The sequence below is a fragment of the Dreissena polymorpha genome, chromosome 2, assembly GCF_020536995.1.
Source record: "Dreissena polymorpha isolate Duluth1 chromosome 2, UMN_Dpol_1.0, whole genome shotgun sequence".
Lineage (NCBI taxonomy): Eukaryota > Metazoa > Mollusca > Bivalvia > Myida > Dreissenidae > Dreissena > Dreissena polymorpha.
The window spans coordinates 86,943,906-86,954,793 of NC_068356.1; positions in this window are offsets into that span (position 1 = coordinate 86,943,906).

The following is a 10,888-nucleotide window of genomic DNA, read 5'->3' on the forward strand; positions in this document are numbered from 1 at the left end:
ATTCTCATGACGTCACGTATCGCACGTTTATGACGTCAGAGGAACATTTATGAATGAATGCGTTTTTTAACGATATGCAAGAAAAGCAAGCAAACACTACTTTGCGGTACATACCAGGAAAATCTCGGGAGAGCCTAGTTACCGCTTTAAACAGTATCCTTTGAGCTAGATTTCTCTGTTATGTACCGGAAGCCAGTGTAAGATTGTTATAATATTTGTCAACAGTTATGATCTTTCAGCTGAAGAGGCATTTGAACTGAAGCTCACGATGTTTTAGAAGTTGAACTTATCAAAATTAGATAAAGATTGTGTGCAGATTTACAGTGACAGTGCACTTCTTGCAAGTAAAATCTACCATATAATTACTTTCAAGTACATAGCTTGCAAAGTAAAAGAAATATGGCCTTAACAATAGTAAAGTATGAAAGTAAATTAAGGGCAATAACCTAAATTATATGAGAACCAGAGTTCCAATTTTTGTGCACTGTTCTGCTTCTCAATAATATCTGTCCACATAATGAAGTTTCAAGTTTTAAGTTTTTTTAATATAGGAGAAATAGCGTGGACAAATATAAAGTATCAAAACAAGAGCGATAAGTAATCACATGTGTCACCTGTCATTATATAAAGTTTGAAATCGCTATCTTCAATACTATAGGAAATGATTTTCAAACGAAGGGAGATAACTCAAAAATGGGACCATACAGAGTTATGGTTCCTTGTCACTGCGCTTTCCCTCAATGAACTGTATCACTGTATCACTGTATCAAGTTTGAAGTCGATACCTTCAATACTGTAGGAGTTTTGCTCCGGAAACTATTTGTGACGGACAAACAGACAGACGACCGAGAAGTGATTCCTATATGTCGCAGCTACTTTGTAGCAGGCGACAAAAAATAGGTGCGGAGTAACATCTTTTGCTTACTGCACTTTTTCTCAATGATATCTTTCTAAATTTTTAGTTTCATTTCTCTAGCTTTTATAGTATATAGGAGAAAAACCTGATAAAAATCAAGTATAAACATTAAAAATGTTAATAACTAAAATAATAACAGATTAAGAGTAACATTTTCTGCACACTGCACTTCATAAAAAAAAATTCTTCGTATATGAAGTTTCAAGTCTCTAGCTTCTATAGTATAGGAGAAATAGCCCGGACAAAAATAAAGCATGAAAATTACAAAGGGCAATAACTCAAAAAAGAGCTGTCAGTAGGACTTTTCTCAGTACTTGAGAATATTAAAAGACCATAATTAAATCAAAATTCATTTCAGATGTCAGTATTATGGGCATTTGACAGTAACCTCCAATGCTTTTGCAGGCATGTGTTAACTTACAAGTGAATACCTACTAACATAATTGATGTAAATTGCACCTAAAACTTTTGGAAACTAACGTCCAAGTACAGAAAGGGTCCTTATTCAGTCTAAATCCATACTCTAATTATGGGCCTTGGATAGCGATCATTTATTATGATCCCCTAGACATGTATTAAGTTTCAAATGGATACCTTCAATAATTTTGAAGATTGATGTTGCATGAAAAACTTAAACTTGGATTTATTTAAGTACAAAAAAGTCCATCATTCGGTCAAACTCCATACTAGATCTATGGGCCTTTGATAGTTGTTATCAATTATGATCCTGTAAATGTGTATTAAGTTTCAAATGAATACCTTCGGTAATTTTGAAGACTGATGTTTCACAAAAAAACTTTAACTTGGAAATGTTTAAGTACAAAAAGGGCTTTAATTCAGTAACAATCCATACAAGAGTTATGGGCCTTGGAAAGTGGTCATCAATTATGATCCCATAGATGTGAAATACGTTTCAAATGGGTACCTTTAGTAGTTTTAAAAGGAAAAGCAGTCAGAAATTTGAAATTTATGAGACTTTATAGTACAGACCTTGTTTAGTGGAACACAATGGTGAAAAAAAATTCGGAGCATTACTATTGAAGATTAAATATTTCAAAATGACGCATCATTGAAAAAGCCATTTTTATTTATTGTGACATCAAAGTGCAGAAATTAAATTTTGATACACCTTGTACTACTACGGTTAAATCATTAGTTTGAAAATTAAAAATATGGTTACCTACTTTACACTAAATCAGTGTTATCATATCAGATGTAAAGCAACCATTAAAATATGATTACATTGTGTTTAAATCTAAGTTTGGAAAAGGAGGCGTGTCAAATGGTATGCACACTTTTCTACGAACTTTGCAATGTATTCACATCCGTATGATTACATATATGCATACATGTCTTAAAAAAAGAAACAAGATAAACAAATGCGCGTTCTTCAAATATTACAGCTTATTTAACTAAATAAATCCCAAAAATAATATTGAATAGCAAAAGTAATTGCACTTCGATGGTAAGATTTACAATATAAGTTTTTTATCTAGAATAATACAAACAAATAGATTTTTAACAAAATGTGGACTGAAAACATGTACCTTTTGTGAGTTTTTCCAATCAAATATTGAAACAATTGACTATTTATTTTGGGAATGCATCCTATTCAAGAATCATGGACAAAACTGCAACACTTTCTGAAAAACCTGAACATTGAAATAAAATTAAGCAAAGAAATCACCTTCCTTGGTATTATCGACAAAAAAAGGATTTAATCATGTTCTGATTTCTATACTTATTAAAATGAAAACTTTTATATTTAACATGAAAATAAATAAAAAGAAATGCATCCCAAATTTCAATATTTTTCTAAATTATCTCAAGATAAAAGTACAGACAGAAGCAGAAATTGCCCTTATTAAAAACAAATATGAAACAAATAATCAAAAATGGATCCACTTTATTCAATAGTTTTAAACCAACAGAACTTCTCATTCAGTACGTATTAAATTTTATATAAGTGCCCGTGCTCTGAACCATTAGAACTCGTTAATGTTTAAAATGTCAAAGTACTAATAATTACAGAATCATTATATTTTACTATGTATTGTATATCCTTTTAATTAAATTGCTAGATATTTTTCTTGAGCCATTTAAACAATGTGTATTGTTTGTATGTATGCGAGTGCGTACGTACTTTTTTTCTTGGGGGGGGGGGGTGTTTTCGTTTATGGTACATTAACACTAAACAAAACGTAGTTTAGTTCTGTTGGATATATTTTGTGATTGATTTTAGAGATAATCTGACTTTATTACCACAAACCTATGCACTGTACTGTTTTATGATATATATATTTATGATTCATGTCTTATTTCTAATGTCAAAATATGTTACTAGGCCGGCAAAACTAGTTAAAAATATAGGAGTAAGAGTTTTTTATATACATTTTGATAATTAAAATAAGAAATAGGTAATTTTAATATAAGATTCGCAGCTTGAAATGAAATTATTGATATGAAATACTGGACATTTTCCTGTTCACCAGATTCTTAAAAAATAAGGTAAAGCTCGAATTGTTAGCATTAAACTAACATAAATGTTAGCTTAGTATATACCAATTATTAAGAGCATGTGGAAGATGATATACCAATGAAAAAACTACGAATCAATTAAATTGTGTTGGTGCATATAAATCAAGCTTCTTCCACAAATACTATCATAAGTTATTTGTTTCGTACTTCGTTTTGTATGCCGTGTGCCGTTTTGCACGACGTTATGATTAACACAAGATTCTGTAACATATTAAGAAAACTATATAGAGAATACTAGGTTAGCGTTGAATACAGAGAAGTTTATGTTGCGAGGCTTAGAACGCCGGAAGCGCGAGCCTTGGCGAGCGCTTTCGGTGTTCGAGCCGAGCAACATAAACTTCTCTGTATTCAACGCTAATCCTAGTATTCTATTTATCCCATTTGATTTTTTCAACGTGACATTTAACATAAATAGATCTAATAACCTTAACAATAATTTTAATTCAGTCATAAAAGCGCTTAAAATCTGACAAATGTAACCATGCGTAGTGATATACATGTATTTGTTCTGGTACGCAAAATAGTCTTTAAAAAATTCACACACAAACTGTAAAACAAGTAAAAATATCACCATATGCCTACATTCAATTTTACGCAGTATGCGAATTTTAACACATTACGACCGCGAAAAGAAGATTTTACTTTACTATAATTCATTTTATTTTCGAAAGAAAATGATCAAAATCCAATATGGCGGCGATTGCTCCTGACAAAATGCTGTCGATGTCAACATACATGTACACCATCGACGACCTAGTTCTGGCTACCATAACTTTAAATGTCGCTTTTTATGATTTTTGACTGGCGCGACTTTGTACAGGTCTGTCAATACTAAATAAACTGTACGCTGAAGTTTCTTTAGCTATGGAAGACCTTGACAATTTTGACGAGTAAACAGACAATTGCAGCGACTGACACTTTATTTGACAAAATACGGGGCAATACGTTTTCCGACTTCGGACGACGAATTTAAGGACGCGCATAACGTGTTTTTATATAATGTTATGGGTATGCCGTGTGTGATCCGATGCATCAATGGCGCCCATGTTAAAATCATTTCCCCAAGAACAGGGAACGACAAAAGTACAAACAAAAATCAAAACACGTAAGAACTAGTATCTTACCTTTAATAATCCTTTAAAATCCATCTAATAATCAATTTAACTCAATAATTGACGATATTGCATCTAGGGTCTTTAATAATTATTTTAGCATAGTTAAATAAAGACCCTTATGCCATTCTATCACTTTATTCAAATGAGTTTATGAACGCGATAAACTTTCTTCTTCGTCACACGCTACATCATGTACTCTACATTACTGCTGTTCAAATGAACCGGAGCAGTTTATCTAATAATAGCCGTTGGTAAACTCGGTTGCATTTGCAGATTTCTGCATACAAACATAATTATGATTAAACTTGCACAATGTTTTATATATCTATGGTAAATGCCCTTATTGTACGAGAAAATAATTTAATATATAAATACACAAAGAATGGAAAACATTCCAGTACACAACAGATAAATGAGTAGAAAATACCCGTGTACAAAATGGGACGTTCCAAATTCCAGTGTGGTGCTATTTTTACCATCTTATACTTTACACAGCTCTATGCCTAACGTGAATTAAATAGGAAAGCAAACATAGCAGATTATTCATAAACTGTGCGATATGTGTATGGCTTGTTGTACATTCTGAATATTTAAGTTAAATGTCAAAAGTATATGCTTTGGTTATAAACAATGCACATTACACGAAATAAGGAAAATGTGATCAATTGACAATTCAGATATGTCGACATACAGTACATCGAGGGCTGAACGGAAAACTGCAGTATCTCCTTCTTAATATAATATGAGTTACAACAGTCTTCCGTTCACCCCTCGACATGTAGAAAACATGTGAAGTAAGTCGCGTTTATAATAAATCGTCAAAAAAATGGGGAAAATGACGCAATAAGTTTGTCATTTTATGACGCCATCAATCAGCTGATTCATTATACGGATGGCGAAAAATTATGTCATATGACTAGATTTAAAGGTTGAAGGTCGTATAATTTTGAAGCTTAAGTTTTGTCGACTGTGTTTCTTATGAAAAATCATTCAGTGGTAAAGTAAATATAAATAAAAAAATAACAAAACAAAAATCGTGTAATTTTATATTTTATTTCAACATTTCTTTTGGTGAATATGTTATATATATATATTTCTGCAAAATATGCACATTTTCTTCTAATGGGTGACCTTATAATTCGATCAATGAACCAAACAATATCGACCAAATTTTAGCGCATATCGCATGACGTCATTTAAAAAGTAGTCCGTGCACGCGACAGGTATATTCCACAGTGTTGAATACAAGCAAGTATATTCCACAACGTGTTATACCGTCAATGTCGCGGTGAAAATGGGATAAAATACACTTTTGCATCACCTAACAGAGAGTTTTATTTTTTCTCAAGCCCTTAAATATACAGTTAGACCTTCAAAATATTGTTTGTTTCCACAAACACGACCGACTCTAATTCGTGTTGCCATTCCTAAATTGTTTGTGCATACCAGGTTGATATTAGATCAGTTTTGCTGCATTTCACATATTAAGGTAGATATGTTGCAAACAGATGTGGAAGATCTCTGTCAGCAAACATCCTTATTTGAGTGGGAAATAACACGGATCGAGAAATGAAAGTAATGAAGAAAAGTTTGGCCAAACTACCTACAATAATTTTTGGCGATGTAAGTTCAAACTGGGATGGTAAAAATTTCTTAAGCATATTTAAGGGACAATTTATTTGTCAGGACTTGAAAAGTGTGCGGCCAGTCAGGGACTCTAGCCCGGCTACCCATCCCATCCTCGCAAACAATGCGCGTGCTCTGCCGAGTGAGCTAACTGGACCGCTTACACAAAGAAACACTATCCCTCTTAAGTCTGAGGGCATGTTGGGAATTTTCCTCTGAATCGAATTCACGTCACATAGAACAATGCATTGCCGACCCTTCGATCCCAAGGGGATTATTTAGTGAAATAAGTTTACCACGGTCCCACAATTTTAAAAAGTGTGCATGCAGTCCGTAAAACAAACACAAGACATCCCGCTAAAGATTGTTCTCTATTGTGTGAACTTACCGGACCGCTTGGACAGCTATTCAACAATCCGCCAAAATATGGTACCGTGATATAATGTGTGACGGACTGTAATTTGTTCACTGTATTAGATGAACATATTTGCGATAAACTTAATAACATAAACTGTGGGAAATGTAAATAAGTGATACACGTTAAACAATAGGCCATCCTTAAAGAGTGTCTGTTTAGAATAACCCGATCGACTCATCCCAGAGTTCGCAAACCCAACAGTTTGCTACGATTGAATTAAAAATAAATTACATCAAAGAAATATTTTCCCGCACCTCTGTATTCACGATTCATCTTCAAATCAATACGCTATTTCATATATAGCTCCTTTTTGACATGCTGTAAAAATTATCAATCTGTGGGAGGTGTGAGATTGTAGAATACATGCAAAATTACTGCCACACTATTTCTATTTGGACTTGATTTTCATGTTAAACTTTTGTTCTGCCAGATAAGCGAGCGGACGGCATATTTTGAATTGAAATGCACATGAGTTTCGTGTTAAACCTTTGTTCTGCCAGAAAAGCGAGCGAACGGCATTCTGAATGAACACCGTCACTTAATCCTCGCAAAGAAAATAACATTCTGATACATTGATTTGCAAAACGAGAGCGTACTAGCTAAACTGACTTTGTCATTTCTTTTTTTTAAATTGCTTCCTCCAAAAATATTGATGTAAGAGTGAAAAAACCGTACATATGTATAACAACCAGCAAGTGAACCTGTGCACCTAAATTATATTTTATTTGACAAAAGTTGAATTGGGGCTTTCAGTGTCCTACGGACTGTGTCCGAGATCTAGTTTACTTCACTCTTAAGTGGCCTGTACACCCCGCGTATTTTCGGATGTAAGATAAAGATAAACGTGACTTCAAAGGATCACACACTCTTTAATCAATATTTATTTAAGGATTATTTCCGGAATGTATCACAACTATTCAAAATCATCAGGATTCGAAAGGATTTACATCCGCGTATTAAACCATGTACTTGTCACTTTCTTGCCATCAGATTGCACTAAAATTACTAAAATTGGAAATCAGATATAAAAACTTTCACAGGTGTTTTGTATTAAGTTTAGAAAGCATGTTCTTGTTTTTAAGTATCAAACAAACAAACTCGAGGTCAATCACAGTTTTCGATCATCAATTCGAATCCTTTTTGCTACAACAAATGCTTCTTGACATTGTCCACAATTAGGCTGCGCATTTATTTTGCAATATCAGTACAACAATATCCTAACCACTTCAGTTCCTCGTGGTCTATACACCTTTGTTGTACTGAGTTACATTTTTCTATGTTTGATTTTATTTAAAAAACAAAACAATTGTTACTAAGTATATTGTGTGCGTAAAATCCGGACAAACAATCGTGTTTAAGAGATCCGTAATGTTGGTATGAAAAGAAAGTCACGGACCATGGTTGTTGAATCGCCTACTATGCTGTTAATTCCAGTAAAGTTGAAATGACGCTATTTTAATATTATTTGTAAGTTTATGTATCCTCTAAAGTTTTCTGTCCAATATTCTTAATTTAAATCTTAAAACATTATGAACTTGGCAAGAAAAACTCCCTTATTTAGTTTTTTTTATATTTTGCTTTTTTAAGCTGTAACCGGGCGCGCTTGACATTATTTGTATATACATATTCTTTTATTGCATTAATTTACCATTATGAACAACAAACTCCAATGTCATTCTTACGAGCGCTGCAAAATTATATAGCGCTTACTAGTATAATTGCAAAATTATATCGCGCTTACTAGTATTGCAAAATTATATCGCGCTTACTAGTATTGCCAATTATATCGTGTTTACTTGCTCTGCAAAATTAAATCGCGCTTACTGGAGCTGCAAAATTATAATAACGCTTACTAGGTCTGCGAAATTATAACGCGCTCACTAGCATTGTAAAATTATATCACGCATACTAGCACTGCAAAATAATATCGCTCTTATAAGCGATGCACAATTGTATTGCTTTCACTAGCACTGCAAAATTATATCGCGCTTTCTAGCATTGCAAAATAATATCGCGATTACTAGCCCTGCAAAATTAGATTGCTATCTCTAGCGCTGCAAAATAATTTCGCCTTTACTAGCTCTGCAAAATGATATCGCGTTTGCTAGCGCTGCAAAATATATTACTTTCACCAGCTCTGCAAAAATGTTTTTCTAACAAGCTCGGCAAAATTATATCGCGCTTACTGGTGCTGCGAAGTTATGTCACGCTTAGTAGCGCTGTAAAATTATATCGCGCTAACTTGTGCTGCAAAATTGTATTGCGTTTACTAGCACTGCAAAATTATATCGCTTTCACTAGCTCTGCACAATTGTTTTGCTCTTACTAGCTCTGCAAAATTATAACGCACTTACTAGCTTTGCAAAATTACATCACACTTACTAGCTTTGACAAATCATATCGCTCTTACTAGCTCTGTAAAATTTTATCGCTCTTACTAGCTCTGCCAAGTTATATGGCGCTTAATAGCGCTGCAAACTTATATCGCGCTAAATAGCGTTGCAAAATTGTATTGCTTTTACAAGCGCTGCACAAGCGTATTGCTCTGCAAAATTATATCGCGCTTACTAGTGAGTCCACTCTTACTTGCTTTGTAAAATTATATTGCTCTTACTAACTCTGCAATATTATATGGCTCTTACCAGCTCTGCAAAAAAACACATAAAAAACAGGACTATTCTATGTATTTTCGTCTTCCATAAAGTATTTTTTAATTAGTTCATTTCTGGCGAGACCATTTCCAGAATGTGGAATATTTAACGGAACAACGACCTCTACGCTTAAAACTGTAGATGTATATAGCAACAGATTTATAAATACAGCATTTGCCATGCTTTTAGTCTTAAGCAGCAGCACTGAACAGTTTCTCAGCCTCTTGGATACGCTTGCAATCAACTATGTGATAATCTCTGAAAATAAACATGCATCACATTTAAAAATCTTGACATTTTTTAACATCTTGAGCTTACCTAGAAACTACATACAAGTAACCATGATCCGACACTTGAGTAAGAAAACTATACAGTAAATTTTAATGATTTCGTTCAGCCACTGGCCGAGGCCGATTATCAAGAATTTTACCAGCCGGTGATAAATAAACTACAAACAGAAGGACCAGTATCACACTAAAATGAAAAGATAAAAACGGTGGCTACTTCAGAAGCAAGCTGATTACAAAGCTCCATCTAGCAAATTTGTTATTTGTTCGCTATCTTTCAGACATTTTCTGAATTTCATTTTCCTCACTTATTTGAAATGCATAAACTGAAAACTATACTTTAATTAAGCTCCACTTACTTACATCCACCTTTACAATATAAACGAAAACTTATGTTTTGCGTCTTGATTGTCGATGATCAAAATTTGCGAATGCCGCGAAAGACAGTAGCTCATAACAAATAAATAATAACTAATAAGTAATAACGAATAACTCGTAACAAGTAACAAAAAATGTCCCTCCAGGGCTTTCCGTAGTAAGCAATTATATTTCATCACATTTAAAAAACTGCTAAAATCAGTTTACAATTCTCTTTAACGTGGATGGAAACGAGATTTTGATTGAATTATAGTAGCTCAACAACTTGTTTCATAGATGCCATCTCTCCAAGAAATCTGTTCCTAACTTTTTTATCTTACCTTTTGCATTATTTATTATACATTTTAAACACGACGAATCTCGTCATATTTGATGTTGCGAAAACATACTTTTCCAATGTATTTATAGGATACGTTACTATAGCCATACATATAGCCATATAAGGGAAAATGCCCCGCCCCTGCAATGTTTTTCAAGCAACCGGAAACATTTTCGAACTCGTTCAAGACATCATTACAACAAAGTTTTAGTTTTTTACTATAGCCAAATAAGGAAAAATGCATCGCCCCCTTGGTGGCAATGTTTTTCAACCAACCAAAACCATTTTCAAACTCTTCCAAGATATCATTGGGAACATCTTCTGATAAATTTTACTGAAGATAGGACAATAAATGTGGCTTCTATAGTGTTAACAAGGCTTTACGATAGCCATATATATATAGCCATGAAAGGAAAAATGCCCCGCCCCCTTATGACCATATTTTTCAACAGACCAGGACCATTTTCGAATTTATCAAAGATGTCAATAGGACGTAAGTTTCATGAAGATCGGACTATCAATTTGGCCTCGAGGGTGATAACAAGGTTTTACTATAGCCATATTATGAAAAATGCCCCGCCCAATGGCGACCGTGTTTTTCAACCAACCGAAATTATTTTCGAACTCGTCCAAGATGTCA